Below are 17,420 nucleotides of genomic sequence, written 5' to 3' on the forward strand. Positions count from 1 at the left end.
AAAAGCCTCCTTAGGGAAGTTTCAACAGAGAATAAGAGGAAATTTAAATAGCAAATGTAAACGAATCTTTTGATAAAGTTGGCTTCAAAGTTAACAGAGAGATTAGGAGGTATCTGATGAGGTATGTGTGCTCAGGGTTTTTGTTTGTTAACATGACTGGTATTTCATCATGTTTGTATGGACGTAAGAATGACCCAGCGGAGAGCAGTGGAAAATTGGAGGATGCAGAACCGAGAGAGGATGCATTGCTACGGTGTTGTACTTGAGGGGATGAGAGCCTGTGTGACCAAATGAAGGATTGTTCTTGAATATAAATGTGAAATTCATCCATAATAACAGAAGGGAAGGCAGAGAAAGAATATGTGTAGAGAATATGCATAGATTGGCAATGAGGTATGGGAATATGTATAAATCATTTCCTTTCTTCCTTTTTCTCAGAGAAACAGGAAGCAAAATCACCTATAGGAAATAAGGACAAGGAAGGAGGTGCTAGACTTACCTGGTAGTGCTAAGGCTCACATGGGTAGGTCAGTGGCCATTCATTGAAAATGAGGCCAGTGAGCAAAGTTCTATCTTTTTCCCCAACTATGTTCAACTGTCTGTTATGGGCACAGGGAAGGTGGACAGCTGAGTACAACCAGGATTGTTGGTGAGGATTTTTTATGAGTAAACAATACATGATATATTATATATATATATTCACATTGGAATAACTTCAAACTAAAAGACACGCAGCCACACACATATACGTAAAAACAATAATAATGATCGTGATGTGTCTGTCTTCTAATCTTAACGTTAAAAACAACAACAAATTAAATTAACCACTCTTGTTTGATCACACAATCCCAAATAATCAGAGTTACAATAACATACACTTTATATACATTCAGGCAATGACATTTAAATGATTGTACTTTTAGCACAAGTCAAACACCCATGACCCATGCCTCTCTCTCTCCACTCATTCCTCTTCTCTGCCACCCACACATAAGCACTAGTTTCTTAATCTATGATGAGGAAATAAATGGTGCCTTGTCCCTGATCAGGCATCAAGGGTGAACCTCATGTCTTCATACTGAGAACTACAACTCTTTCTAGTGGAAGTGAGTTGTTTTCTTCATCTAAAGAGAGACCAAAAAATGGACCATTTTTCTTTCATTGGGGGCATGGTCACTGTTCACACAGCATTTAAAATGTTTTTCTATCTCCAATAGCTATTTTATTATAGCAAAATAGACTAAAGGCCACATTAAAAAAAGACTAATCCTGAAAAACAAAAACAAAAAAAAAATGAAATAAAAATGGCCTTTTCACAATTGGTTCTCACTGACTGGTAAAAAAGCAATTTCATGAAGATTTTGACTGGTTCCTTTACAGCAATGTGAGCATAGCAGGAACCTGGCAGAAATTCTTTTCATTTGGAACAAATAATGTCTTAGAAAGAAAAGCAGGATTTGCTCTTAGAAATACATTTTTGAAAGACCTCTTTTAAATAGGAGATTTTTCAAATATATTAGAGGCAATTTGGATATTTGTGAAGCAGAATGCTTCATTATTATTCTCATCACAAACATTGGTATAAAAAAGAAAACATACATCTAAAAGCTGGGCAAAATTTAAAATAATTTGTATAGTCCAAGTTCATGATTTTTAGTACCAAAACAATTTGAGGGTCTAGCTATATTCACAAACCATTTTGACCAATTTCAGAGAAAAAGTTATTTTAAGAAAAATGAGTTGAGTAATTTGCATGTCTGTGACCTGCATTCAAAGATGGACCTTCCAGTTTAGGTGATGAGTAGGAAGATCTGAGCTATTATTTGAATTTACCATTAACTGGCAGTGCAAAACAGAGAAATAAAATACAGAAACATTTGTGTTTCTTTCTATTTCTGTACCTCACATGTAAAATAAGGAAGACAATTATAAAAGCATCTTCTAAATGATAAAAGACCATTTAACTAGAAAGTGTCAATACTAATCTTCAGGTCCTCTTGATTAAACATTCTATTCAGAGCTTGTTAGATAGGTAACATTTTACTGGAAATATCTGTGGAAAATATTTTAGATATGATCCAAAAATTATTTCTTAAAAAAATTGCCCTAAAGCCTCCTCTTGCTATTTCTATTAATAATAATTTATAAAATAAACCATAGGAGAAAAAACTCATATTGTAGATTTGTTTCCAATAGGAAATAATTTCTGGGAAAGAACTGTTCAGAACAGACAGAAATAAGTTTAGAAAACTTATAAATAAAATTAGCTTTGGCTAAATGTTTTTCCTTTGTTTCATTTGGTGTTTTTAGTGTTCTCTTCTTTCTTTTTCTTTTTCTTTTTTTAATTCAAGTGAGCAAGAACAGCTTTGTCAGTTCCCCTGAGCTTTTGCTAGACAGTTGGCATTATTTTGTCAGCCTTTGTTGTTCACCTATTCTGTGCTCTATGTTATTTTTGCACAATTAGCCTAACTCTTCTGCTTTGTAGTTACTATGTTATTTAATTTTTATTAGAGGGTGACTTGAATAAATACATATTTTGTCCTATATAAAGTATATCCGGATAAAATACACATGGTGATCATGATCAGGAATCCAGGGAAATAAAATGGACCAAATGAAAGATATCAGGTGGCTTGGTGATGGGGTGCCAGGAGATGGGAAGGAAGGTCAGACAGTTCTCAAGTGGATAAATGGCCAGATGGGTCCTTGAAGACTGGTAAAACATCCAGAGGTCTCAGAGGGCCAGATCTGTCATCTGACCTCAATAATAATGGTAATAATTATATTAGTTTTATTATATTATGTGATAGCATAATGGTAAATTACAGACAGGAGACAAGGAGAGCATCCACAACCTTTAAAAGAAGACTGATACAGGCTGGTTGCAGTGGCTCATGGCAGTAATCATAGCACTTATGGAGGTTGAGGCAGGAGGATCCCTTGAGGCCAGGAGTTTGAGACCAGGCTCAGCAACACAACAAGACTCCATCTCTACAAAAAAGTAGAAAAATTATACAAGGGTGGTGGCGCATGCCTATAGTCCCAGCTACTTGGGAGACTGAAGCAGGAGGATCTCTTGAGCCTGGAAGTTTGAAGTTGCAGTGAACTATGATGATGGATGACACGTGGCACTCTATCCTGGGAAACAGAATGAGACCCTTTCTCCAAGAAAAAATAATAAAAAAAAAGACTGATATCTAGGATGATTTTTCAACATGTTAGTAGGACTAATTTGCTTATCTTGTATGATAGAATGCTTTTTTTATTTTTTTTTAATTTTATGAAACACTAAGACATCTACACCTATCATCTGGAAGTCAGGAAGAGTAACATCATTCTGTTTACAAAATCAGTAATTATAATATGTTGAAAGCTAATTAATAATAATGTTAGCTAATAACTATTGAGCACTTACAATGTGACAGATAATGTTATGAACACATTTAATCCACTGAGATAATTATCACTGCTTTTCTATTTCATGTATGAGTAAACTCTAGCAAAAACAGGTTAAGCAACTTATCCAAGCTCACCTAGCTAAGAAGTTTTGAGTGGGCATTCACCCCTGAACCATCTGATTTAGAATCCATACACTAACAGAAAAACAACAGTGAGTGTGAGATTCATCAGTATTAGTCATCCAACAGATCCTGTTGAAATCTATCATGTACTCCTACCATGTAAGGAGAATGAACCATATAAGAAATCAAAAGTTTTCCCAAGAACCTTACATTCTAGTTGAGAAGTCATGAAAGGAAAAAAAAAAAAAAAAGACAAGTCACAATTTTAACTATCTATACTTCAAGCTGAAGCTTGGTTTTTATAAATTAGAATAATTTTGGGATTTTTTTGAGGCCTAATAGGGGAAATAAACCTTTTAAAAGGGATTAAAATTTATATGGGTGGAAGGGAGAAGAGTGAATACTTCTAGTGACAGTATTAAATTTACCTGCCTAAGACCTTCGCCCCTGGAAAACAGCAACTGTTAAGAAAATACCCATCTTTTTGTGTTCTGGGAAATAGATTCCTTCAAAAGAAAATACCCATCTTTTTGTGTTCTGGGAAACAGATTCCTTCAAAGAATCACTCATCCCCATATGACTTAGAAAATACTCACAGATGGCCCGCTTATTTAGCTATGACAAGGCCAGATACAGACTCTCCAAATTTCCATTCTTTGCCTTGTAAGTGATTAGCTGAGCTGTTTTTCCCCTTGACCAGTCTAGACAAAGTGCTTCCTAACTTGGCTTGACCAAACTTTAGTTAAGTGTCTCTCTTTCTCCCAGGCTTGTGAACTTTGACCCACCCTCAGCCTGAGCTAGTGTACAACTCCTCCCAAGAATTACCTGACTGCAAGAAAAGATATTACTTAACCAATTTTCCGACCACATCACCCACTAATCTCACTTCCCCATACTGGGATCCCTGACTACTTTGTTTATTCTCTCTAAAAAAGAAAAGCCCTTTTTCCCTGACCTTTGAGATACTCGAAGATCTCAGGGTCAGACTGTTCTCCCTATTGCAACAGTTCCCCTCACCCTACTGCAATCATCTCATTCCTACTCTTTCAATAGTCTTCAAATAAAATATCCTTACTTAAGTCCAGACTTGTTTTTATGTGACACTAGGAAAAGAACCAATATGATAACACACACACACACACACACACACACAGAGGAACAAATGAAGGGTTTATTATTTATAGAACAGTGAAGAACTAGCCTAAGCAGAGCAAAAAGCTATATTTTGCCAAGTACAAGGAAGTATTATGTGAGCAGCCTGGAATAGCCTAAGACTTTGATTCATTGTTAACCTGACTAATCATAACCAACAGCTGTAGTAAAGCCACTGTCATCGATAAATTCTTGCGTACTTACACTGTGTCAAGTGCTTTCCATGTTCATGAAGAGTGGCAGAATATGCCACCCCAAAATATGCCACTTTGACATAAGGATCAATTGGAGCTAATAGCACTTGAAAAACAGCAGATGCAAGAAGGACATTCTAATCTCCCCCTATCTTCCTGAAAACAGAGAGAAAAAAAAGTTCTATGCAAAAAATGCCTTCCCTGAACCAGGAGAAAAGGAACATACTGCAATGGGTAGTCATAGCCATGGAAATTCTGTACAAACAAACCTTGTTAAAATAATTATTATCTTCCTTTAGCCTCCTCACATAATTTAGCTACTTTTACAAATTGCAGCTTTGTTCGACCGAATGCAAAAACATGTAGGTTTTGCAATTCCTTTGGGTCATTTCCTTGTGAGGGCTCTTATGTCATGTAACACTTACATTAAATTTGTATACTTTCTTCTGTTAATTTATCTTATGTCAATTTGATTCTTGAGCTCAGCTGGGAACTTAGAGGGTAAAGGCCAAGTTTTTCCTTTCCTATACTTCCGTTCTTTAAACCTAACATGAGCCCTGTGAATTAGAGACTGTTTGTATAGACTGAATTGTGTCCCCACCAAATTTAAATGTTGAAGCCCTAATCACTAATGTGAGTGCATTTGGAGATAGGGCCCATAAAGGGGTAATAAAGATGAAGTGAAGTCATAAGGGTAGGGCTCATAGGAACTATGTTCTCCTAAGAAGAGGAAGAGACAGCAGAGATCTCTCGCCTTCCGCATACATACAGAGAAAAGGCCATGAGAGGACTAAGTGAGAAGGTGGCTGTCTGCAAACCAGGTGAGAGCCCTCACCAGAAATCATTCTAATGGCTCCTTGATCTGGTACTCCTAGCCTCCAGAACTGTGAGAAAATAAATTTCTGTCGTTTAAGCTATCCAGTCAATGGTATTTTATTGTGGCAGCCTAAGCTGACTGACATACTGCTATTATCCTCATTTTATAGAGGCAGAAATTGAAGCATAGAGTAATTCGTTTAGCTGGTAAGTACAGAGCTGGAATCCACACTGTCCCATAGGAAAGGCTGGACCTTGGGCCAATCTGCTGCTCCCCTAGCAACGAGTAGGGGCTGTCAGCAGTGCTAGTGAGATTTCAGTGGAAGGGTCAAGCATGAACTGATCAACAACTTGGCAGGAAGCATCAAGTCTCAGAAAGCTATTTTAATAAGGTTAACTTAGAGCCTCTCTACTCCAGAGCCCCTCAAATCCAGATCAAGGTGTCGAGATAATGGGCTGGGTGATGATAGTGGAAATAGAGAGACAGTGAGAAAAATGTTGTCTATCAAAAATATTTTTAATTATAAAAACAATGCAAGACACTCACTGAAAAACTTTCAATAATATTGGTAGAAAGTGATCATTCTTATTTACGTTATCTGGGGCCTCAGAGTCAGTCACACCCTAAGTGTAATACAATTTTGTAGCATTTTCAATACATATCTATTCATTAATTGTTTCTACTGAATTGGATTCCATTTGCTTTCTTCACACAACAATATATTACAGACATTATTGCAAGATAGTGTATTCAAACCTACCAGATATTTTGTTAGCTGTTGTCTTGCATTACATTTATTACATTATGTGCCATAATTTACTTAACCTGATCTCTCTTAATGGGTCTTCAGACTGTTTTCAGTTTTTCCTTCTTACAATTGATAAAGACAAACTCTGGCTTCAAAAAGAAAATACCTTTGAAAATGCATATACAAATCCATGCATATGTTTGTTCACTCTTGTAAGGATTTCTCCTAAGATTTCAAGGTATGGACTATCTAGAGCCAAATGTTATGCTTATTTTAAATTGAGATAGAAATTGCTAAATTACTGTCTAAAAATGAATCAACTTTATAGCTCACTAACAAGGAATAAAGTGCCAGCATTCCTTGGCAACACTAAGTTTAATCAATCTTTTACATTTTACTTTTCCCAGTCTGTAATGAGAAAAGTACCATTTGTAAGAACATATAATTGAAATAATGATTCCACTTTTTTATGAGAACTAAATTAACCTTGTTTATAAAAGGGGGGCATGAAGTGGAAAGTAAAAGTATTCTGAACCTACTCTCAAAATTAATCTTTGCTAATAGTTTTGACACTCCTCATGTAATAAATAGTGTTCTATCAGTTGCTTCTTTATTTAGGATATCCTGGAAATCTCTTCACATTATTAGTTAACCATTTTAAACAGTTAAGAAATATTCAACTGAATAGATTTACAACATTGCATTCAACCAACTTTATATTGGTAAATATTTAGTTTCAGTGTTTTCTATTTTTTATAAAACCATAATAAATATTCTTGTATATAACATCTTTGAGCATTTTTGTATGTCTGTAGAATAATGAGAGATTTTGATGGACAAAAAAAGAATGACCCAGTAACTAGAAACATAGCTGTGCAGAGAAATGTGTAAAAATTAGATCTTACAAATGTAATATTAGAGAAAAATTAAGAAGAAAGTGATAGAAAACTTTGTTTGGTGCATGGTACATGAAAACCAAAACTTTGTTTGCACATTACCATATGCTACAAAATGTATAATTGTTATTTTTTCCTTAAAACAAACTTTCTTTCTTTTTTTTTTTTTTTTTAAGACAGAGTCTTGCTCTGTTACCCAGGCTAGAGTGCTGTGGTGCCAGCCTAGCTCACAGCAACCTCAAACTCCTGGGCTCAAGCGATCCTCCTGCCTGAGCCTCCCGAATAGCTGGGACTACAGATATGCGCCACCATGCCCAGCTAATTTTTTCTATATATATATTTTAGTTGGCCAGATAATTTCTTTGTATTTTTTAGTAGAGACGGGGTCTCGCTCTTGCTCAGGCTGGTTTCGAACTCCTGAGCTCAAACGATCCACCCGCCTCGGCCTCCCAGAGTGCTAGGGTTACAGGCGTGAGCCACCACGCCCGGCCTGAAAACAAACTTTCAAGTGAACAAAAATTGTTTCTCCTTTTTAGAGAATGGAGTTAATCAAACTCATGAAAAAAAAAATGTGTTTTTCAAGACATTTATATTAGGAGATATGACTGTTGCTCAGACCAAAAAGCATTTGCCAGCACAGCATACCCGAGGCCAACAGGTTTGCCTTGGATCCCAGGCAGGCTTTGTGGTGGAGCAGGTTTTGAAAACAGGCTGGCCATCCCCACAACCTGCCCTCTTTGGTATGATACTATACTGTACCCAAGAGGAAAGACTTTCAAAAACAATGTAGACAATATTCCTAAAAGTCCTAATGTCCTATCAGAAAAAGTTACCAAGACAAGGATGCAAACATTGGGAAAAAAGCAGAAGCCCAGGTGGGAGAACCTGGGAGATCTTTTCCAGCCAGCCTGGTAGTGATGTGCTTTGATATGGAATTCCAGAGAACTGGACATGAACATGGAGCCAAGAGGCCTGTAAAAATATAAATATTACATTTTCTGGATATAAGTGAAGCTTTGAAAGGGCTATTCTGATCTGGAGAAAAAGTGGCATTACAAAAATTTTAAATAAATGTAGGACTAAGATAGTGTAAGTAAAATTATCCAGTCAAAATTGGTCAAGTTTTAGACATTCAATAAATATTCATTGAAATTTTGTTTTATTCTTTTAAAAAGGCTATATACACTTAACACGAAGCTAGAAGTAAGATTTTAACACTTTTTTAATTCACTGGAAACTATACAATTTTCAAGAGTCCTACATTAAAGAATAATAAATAGAAACATGAAAATGATTTAGTACATAACTAGACCCAAAATAAGTTAGGATATTTAAATGTTGCCCTTGTTGAAAAAACTAATCCAGATTAAACTAAACAAAAATCACTTAATGATAAAGTATTTCTCTTAATATACATAAAGTCCCGAACAATCACAGAATTGTTTCAAAAAAATTTTATTCAATCAAATCAAGTTCTAAATTATTATGCTTTAAGAGCTTCACTGTATGTTAGACAAGCATTTTATTTAATATAGAATACAATTACTAATTTCCATTATGCTGAATTCCATTAGTGGAGGAAAGGAGAGATCACCTGTCATTGCTTGTTTATTACAATGGGAGAATGTACTTTAAACCACTGTACACATAGAAACATGACTTCAGACCTTATTTAGTCTATGAGTGAAATAATTATATCTCATTTCAGTAAATTTTCATAGGTGATTATCCAGTCCTACAAACCAGTTCATAATATGATGCCATTCGTTCTTGTTTTACAAAGAAATTTATCATAAAATTTCCTTAAAGAAATGCACTCTCTAATGCCCTTTAAACACTTTATTTTTTCAGGCACATAAAAAGTAAGCACAGTTGAATGATGAGGCATTTGAAAGCAAGTTATGATATTAATATAATGGTCTTTACTATATATATCAAACCAATTCTACAAACTGCCAGTCAAGAATAAGATTTCCATAAGCCTATAGAGGAAAATCTATAGTTTCAAGATAAGGAAGAAATTAATACCTTCTCCTCCTGTGAAATAATCAAAAAGAAAGAGCAATTTCTCCATGTTGTAGCTCCAAAATTATTCCTCTGGGTCCAGAAGCTTTAAGCTTTAATCAGGAAATACTATTTTATTTATTTTAGTTCAATCAAAATTTAGTGAACTTCTGAGAAGCAGGTATTACATTTTACAGTGGCTAAGAGCACAGACGTCAGCGTATACAGGCTGGAATCAGACACTTAATCAGTGGTGTGACTTTAGCAAATTCCTGGGAATTCAGTTCCTTCATCTGTTCTTCTGTTTCCTCACTGTAATATATGGGTTGATGCTAATATTAATAAACATGTCTTCAAAACATGAAGATTATGAATGAACTTATGCAAAGCACCTAGAATAGTGTCTAGAACATGGTTGGTTCTGTGTAAAAAGATCAGCTGTTGTTATTATACTAATACTAATATTTCATTAGTATTTTAAAAATACATAAAGAACATTTTTTCTGCTGAACGAGCTCTAGGTCTAGAATGTATTAGACTAGTCTAGAAAGTACCAGGGAGAAGTATTTTGCAGTGAGATAAGTATATTAAGATTGAGGTAGCTTCAGAGTGCCTCATATGGTGTTTTACAGGTAGAACGCTAGGCATCACCAGGGATATATGGTAATAGTTGTAAACCTACAGGTAAATATACTTGATAAAATTTCGGTTAAAAACATTTCCTGTGATAGGATATCTTTGTCAAAGTTATTTGTCCTTTAGCATTTTCTCCAACTTCGATATGATTGATTTTTTTTTGCAAGGCTTTGGAAAGTTCCACGTAGAAAAGTACTTGTAGAATGCGTAGTCTCCAGCAACCCATGGCTTTATAGCGAATTTAAAAGGTGAACATATCAGAGGTTGATACAGTCTTTTGCCTCCCAATGGCAAAACATTATTTCAATTACTACTGTCATCCATCTACAGCCTTTCTCCAATGAACAAAAGATCAATGACTATAACATATAATGTTAGAGACAATATCCATGAAAAACAAATAATCTAAATGACAGTTTCCACATATTCATTATGAAGGCCATGACTATGCTGGATACAGTTAAACTAATTTCAAGACTTGCCAGGCATTTTAACTTTATAGAGCAGTTGGTTGGATATGTGGGAGTGAGCTGGCTTCTGGATAAGTATCTCTGCAGTTCCTTTTAACCTTTTTTCCCTTGGAAAAAAGAAATAATACATTCTTCTTATTAATTAGAATACATAACTGACAACATGTAGTGTTATTCAAAATTCTTAAGGGATCAGGTTAGCTATAGGGTACATTTAAAAATCACAGATTAAAAATTATAAAGCACAAGTGCTCTTGTGGTCAAGCATTCTCTTTCTCTAAACCCTTTACAATCAAACAATTTTTTTTACAGTCGATCACTTATCTTTCCCTTTAAGTTGTAGCATTCTTTCCTGAGTAATATAATCAATTCAGGCTGCAGTCACCAGACTCTTACAGCATTCAAGACTGCCCCTAGAGACTTAACATTTCTCAATCCCTGACAGAGGTCTGTGTGTAGAATATAGCAAATATCTACATATATGAACATCATGAAATTGCAGTTAAAGCCATAATCGTGCCTAGAAATACAGTCAGCATGGTTCCAAACCATGCCTTTTGACAAATATAAATGAGGTAACTTTTTACAAAGTTTTTTAAAGAATTATGCTAGATTAGCTAGGAAATAACTCAAGAAGCACAAAAATGAGAGACCCTACACTAAAGAGGTTACAAGAAATGAAACCAGATTGACTGAAATTGTAAGGGATGACTACGGAAGATCAGATTCTCAGGTTGCTAAAGAACAGCTACTCATGCAGTTACAAAGGGAAGAAATAAACAGTAATTGAGAGAAGACTCTAGAGGAAAATTATATTCTCCATTTTCTTTTTCTTTTTTTTACTGTAAGTATAAATATCAAGGAAGGGTCTCTGTGCTTTAGAACTTTTAGAGATAGATTTATTTCATAATTAATAACCACTTCTAAACTTCTCAATATATCCCTTTCAAAAGAAATACTATAAAGTAAAATATGTATCCAGAAATGGAAGTTCAGGAATTGCATGGTATTTATTCTGTAATGAAAATCATCTCACATAGACTCAGAACCTGTGTGCAGAGACATCAGGTTTACCACCATTCTGTGTCTCCCACATGAGCTATGGAGAATGACAGTATTTTCAGAGGAAAACTCAAGCATAAATAATGATTTTCTCCTTGGGAGTAGGAAAAAAATTTAGTTTCTTCTTTATAGAATCTAAATCCAAATAAATCTAAATTCAGTAGTGCGTGTGTGTGTGTGTGTGTGTGTGTGTAATTACATGACTAAATCTGAAATGGGTATTGTTTTTGCTCTTTATATATTTTCCCAAATATCTTGTTTAAATATAATATTTCTACTAGCTCAAAGTTCACAATTAATTACACATAATTGTATATGTTTGTCTATGTACCCTCCTTTCTACTTGGAAGAAGGATAGTAGAGCAGAAAGATAACATTTTTGAAAGTCAAGACAGAAAATGTGTTCCTTTTCATTTATTTAATTTTGTGAATGCTATCTTCATTTTTATGTATATATTACACCGATTGAGCACTAATTCAACATGTCATGTACTATACCAAATGATTTAGACACATTTGTTAATTTTCATGATAATTCTAAGAGATACATACTATTATTGTATTCATTTTTCAAGCAGGAAAACAGAGATTAAATAACTTGCTTAAGAACCTGTCACATAGAAAGTACCTGATGGAGGAAGGACCCATGATAGGCAGGTTGACACCAGAGTTCAGATGCTTAAGCAATATGAAATTCTGCCTTCTTGAAACATAAAAGAAAAGCTTTGAATTGTAGAGGCCTCCTGTATTTTGGAGCCTTGAAGCCTGAGTTCAAATCGCATTCTGCCATCTATGTCTGTTCATTTTAATCCTTACAAAGGGTCTATAAATTAGTTGTTGTTTTCCCATATGTTTTTACAGATGCAGAAATGAGATTTAGAAAAGTCAAGTAACTAACTTGACTAAAAGAACACCAGTATTATCATGAATGTTTTCGATGCCAAAGCCTGTGCTCTTTCCAATACATTGTGTTGTCACTCATTTTATTCTTATTTAATTTTCTTAACAATACTACATGATAGTCCTATTATCTATATTCTTATAAACAATGGAACAGATTAAGTGACTTGCCAGAGTTCACCTAGGTATTAAGTATCAGAACTAGGGTTCTAGGCCAGGTTTGTTTGACTCTAGTTAATTCCTTATAACCCACTGTCATTGGACCATTCTTGTGATCTAGCTGCCCCTCATTTTGATATTTTTGACACATCAATAGCTTATTGATCTTAACCTTGTTATATGATCCTGTTTGTAGGTAGATGAATATCAGACACAAACTTAACAATTTTATAGCAGTCATTTGTTTTCCTAATCCATATCCAGATGATACTTGGAAAACATAAAAGACTTAGAAAGGTAATAGCCAAAACTGATGGTATTGCTATATACTAGTTGGAAAATATTTTTATTAGAAATGGGTCTACCCTATTTGGAATTCTTTAAGTGAGTTGGGGATTCATTTTAATAATTAAAGAATATGTATTTTATTTATTTATATACTTTCTTTTTCCACCAAGGAATTATTTAAGCAGGCTTTGGAATACTATTTCATATCAGTTAATAGATGATTTCTAGAATATATCTTCTTTCAAAAATTGACACAATGATGATAAAAGCCATTTTTGATTTAGAGATTGTGTTATTCATGACACTAACAGAAAACAGATGGCACACTCAAATTAGGATCTTTTAAGGAGGACTTATTTGCAAACTGCTAATTGCAAAGGCATGAGAAGAGTGTGGGAAAACCACATGGGCTAGAGTATAAATCTGAAGCAGTCACCACCCCTAGGCCTCAATGAATAAAGGAAAATAGAGGTTGGTGAAATCAGGAAGGGTTAAGAGTTGTGTAGAAAAGGCCACTCTGAGTAAACACTGACCTTTCATCACTAGACACACTAGCTGGACATGAACAAGAGGAAATTAATGCCCCTACCATTCTCTCCTTCTGCCTTTTAATATTATTTCAGTGCCTCACCTTGGCCTAATCCAACTGGAAGTTGGAGGACATAGGGACCCATGGAGGTTAACCATATAGGTCAGCCTCCCAGGGAAGAAAGCAGGACAGAGAAGGATGAAGAGCAGTTCTGGAGGGCCAAATGGAAATATCCAATACAAATATTAACATGAACATTATTATGTGCAAGTACTAATTATGTATTTATGCATTTTATATGCAGTTTATAAAATCAACTAGGATACATACCTATGCTGCCACAGCATACCAAAACTTTAGAATGGCAATAATTGTGATTACTAATGGCTAACTATAAGTATATAAACAAATCTATATCTCCCAGTAAGAAAACAGAAGAGGCTAGAGTAACTTTTTAGAAAGCTCAGAAGACTATGAGTCATCTTTTGTTAAAGCCATTCATCGAATATGTGATCTTGAACAATCAGATAACCTCTCAATATTTCAGTTTCTGTTAAAATAAAAAAGAAGAAAGTATCAGATTGAATTAAGTCATCTGGCAAACAATTTTAAGTTCTCTGTCATTTATTTTTTTTAATGGAAACTTTTGTTAAGAAATTATTTCTATACATTATTTTGGTGAATATGAATGCTCAATTTAATTTAACATGGATATCCTGATTTTTGTGTTTTTAAGCACAAGCAATTGTCTGTTTTCTGAATAACCGACAATCCTGTGTATAATACTTATCACACAATCACCTTACATACTGCCTAGCATATTTGTACAAGGTATAAGTGTAGAAAGTACATTTTGTCATTCTGAAAATTTTGATCATATATTATTGGCAACTGTGCTTATTTAAAGAAGAATATTAAAAATACTCCAGAAACATGGACTATTTTAACTTAATCCATGTTTAAGAATTTATACAAAAAGCTGGGCACGTTAACTCACACCTATAATCCTAGCACTCTGGGAGTCCGAGGCAGGTGGATTGTTTGAGCTCAGGAGTTCAAGACCAGCCTGAGCAAGAGCAAGACCCCATCTCTATTTAAAAATAGAAAGAAATTAGCTGGACAACTAAAAATATATAGAGAAAAATTTAGCCGGGCATGGTGGTGCATACCTGTAGTCCCAGCTACTTGGGATGCTGAGGCAGAAGGATTGCTTAAGCCCAGGAGTTTGAGGTTGCTGTGAGCTAGGCTGATGCCACAGCACTCTAGCCTGAGCAACAGAGTAAGAGTCTATTAAAAAAAAAAAAAAGAAAGAAAGAAAAAAAAGAACTTATAAAAATTCTTTTTTTCATCTATACACTTTTCCTGACTTTTTGCATACCCATGGCTCCACCTATCAGCTATAGAGCAATGACTTCCAGATTGGTATTCAGTGTAGGTAGGTCTATTTATGTCATGGGTTCCTCAAGCTCAATATGATAAGGTGGATGATATTTATACCAAATATGGTACCATCTTCTTTATTTAACATGTCATTAAGCTTCCATCATTATCTACCCAATCACCCAGAAATCTGGATAGTACCCAAGTAGTTACCATCTCTTAATCACCTATGCCTAATTCATTGCAAATTCATTATTTGCTGCCCCTTGTCTCCAGGCTAACATTTTCTATCTACTCTTCTCCATATTAATGGAGCGACTTCCTAAAACAAAAATGTGATCAGTTACTTTTCTGCTTAAAACATTTTAATATCTCCATAACAGATTAATATCCAGTCAAGGGTGGCATCATTTATGTTTTCTCAGTCACTTCTTACCTTATCACTACTCCTACACTGTGCCAGTCCCCAACAGATACAGACACCACCCATTCCCATGCCTTTACTTAATGTCTCAATGCTGGCAGGCCTTTCTATCTTTTGACCATACTATGCCCTTCCCCAGAGAATAGTCTTTTTTCTCTCCACCTCATCCCCACCCTAATCTGACAGATACAAACTATTCATCAATCAAAATGTACCAAATGTTACCACCTCCATGCATGTTCTTCTTTCTTCCCCTTTTGTGGTATTTTATTATAGTACATTGTTTTTTAAATAGTCTCTTTTCCCCTACTGTAATGTTAAACTCCTTAAGATTAGCTGTCCTAAGTATTCCCAGTGTGTAGTAAAGAAAGAGGTTAAAAAATACATATTGAATGACAGAATTACTAGAGGAACAAAATTCCATAAGGATAATTTTCTAGTTTTTCCAACCTTTCACTCTATTCCTGAATTGGTCTTCATAAACATGAAAATCTTCATTTTATACATTGTTTTTGATTATATTTAGGAGTGTACTAAAAATGTATAAAATAAATGATTGGTTAATTAATAGTTACAGTGACATAGTTCTGACTTCGTACTGTCTGACATTAAAAAAATGCACAATAACAGCACATCTGTTTCATCTCAGAGTTTGGGTTTTTTTTAGATCAGAGTAAGATCAGGATTTTGTTCATAATTTTATCATGTAGCTGTTCTTTAACATTGAACTTTCTGCCTCAAAATAATTAGATTTGGGGGCAATAAATGTCCTTTTTTGTTTCATTAAATAAAAGAATTCTTTACTAACTTTGTTCTATGTTACAGTAAGAATTAAAACACATAATAATTTGCATTCACAATATGAAAATTTATATTAAAAATTTAAAATGTAAGTTAGTTGAGTTTTTTACATCAGGAGTCATTTAAATTACGGTTATAGTTATGAGAACTCAAAAAAAGGTAGTTTTTATCACCTGAAGTCACAATTATTTTCCAACTAGAATTTTAAAAAATTTTTGGTATGGCTAATGTTCTTTCATTGAGTCCATCTTTCTCCAACCATGTATTTTGTTAAAAGTAAAATGTGAAATCTATACTGTTATTGTGTGATTTTTTTCCTAACAAAATGAAGGTATAATCATAACATCCACTCCACCTCAGAGAAAAGATTTTATAACGAGAAATACAGCAAGCCTTCTTTACAATTCTTAAAGTTCAAGTATTTGCACAAGTTTGAAAAGAAAGAGACATAAAGGGAACTGTCTAGAGTATGAAAACTTATAGAAGGTTCTATTTTAAAGCTGAGCATTGAGGCCTTCTAACATAAACTGTGAATTATTTTCAATTTTTACATGGCTTATAATAGAAAGCATTGACCTAACTGATAAACTGTAGAACAGTCCAGTTCAGAGCATGTAGTCACAAGACAATAAGTGAATGTAGGCAACAAAACTCAAAAAAGTACCTGCTTGAAACAGGAAGGGTATTCCTTTCAGCCATGATGTTATTAATATTGCTGAGAAGGGTCCATCTATGACACAGTCTGGTGTGTTAGTTTTTGGGACAGAGTATCAAAGGCACAAGTTTAATGGCCTAATATCACAAAGCCAATTTTTTACTGATTCAGGAATAGCGTTGAACCTTCTCACACTCCTCTCCCATCATGCCACATCTTTATTCATAAAGTGTTTCCTGAGCAAAACACCTGGAGCTGAGGTGGAAAGGTCCGAAGCAAGCCCCATTGTATGTAAAAGTGAACACATACACACCTGTTTAAGCAATTGTTTGAGTTTCCAGTGTTAGCATGAGCATGAGGGCAGATGCGTAGTCAGCAGTAGAAGAAAATTTTCTGGTAAAAGCCTCACTTCTTCTTATGTTTAATTCTCTTTTTTTCCTGATTTTAATCACAATTTCATATGTTCTCTATTTTTATAAAGCACTATGAAAAGATAAGTCCTATTAAATAATTAAGATTAGCTTGATTGTATCATTCAACTATGTACACATATATGAAAACATCACATATATATAGCACATACACAACTTGTCACTTCTCTATTAAAATAAATAAATAAATAATAACAGTATAATGGACATTTCTAAGTCAAGATAGTGAGGAAAGTCACACTGAAGTAATTTATGTGAAAAATTTTGGCATTTCACTATGTAGGTTCAAACTTTAGCCCTGGCCTGGGTAAACATGGGCAAGTTATTTAACCTCTCTGTGCCTCAGTTCTCCT

The sequence above is a fragment of the Eulemur rufifrons genome, chromosome 2 (genome assembly GCF_041146395.1).
Source record: "Eulemur rufifrons isolate Redbay chromosome 2, OSU_ERuf_1, whole genome shotgun sequence".
Classification (NCBI taxonomy): domain Eukaryota; kingdom Metazoa; phylum Chordata; class Mammalia; order Primates; family Lemuridae; genus Eulemur; species Eulemur rufifrons.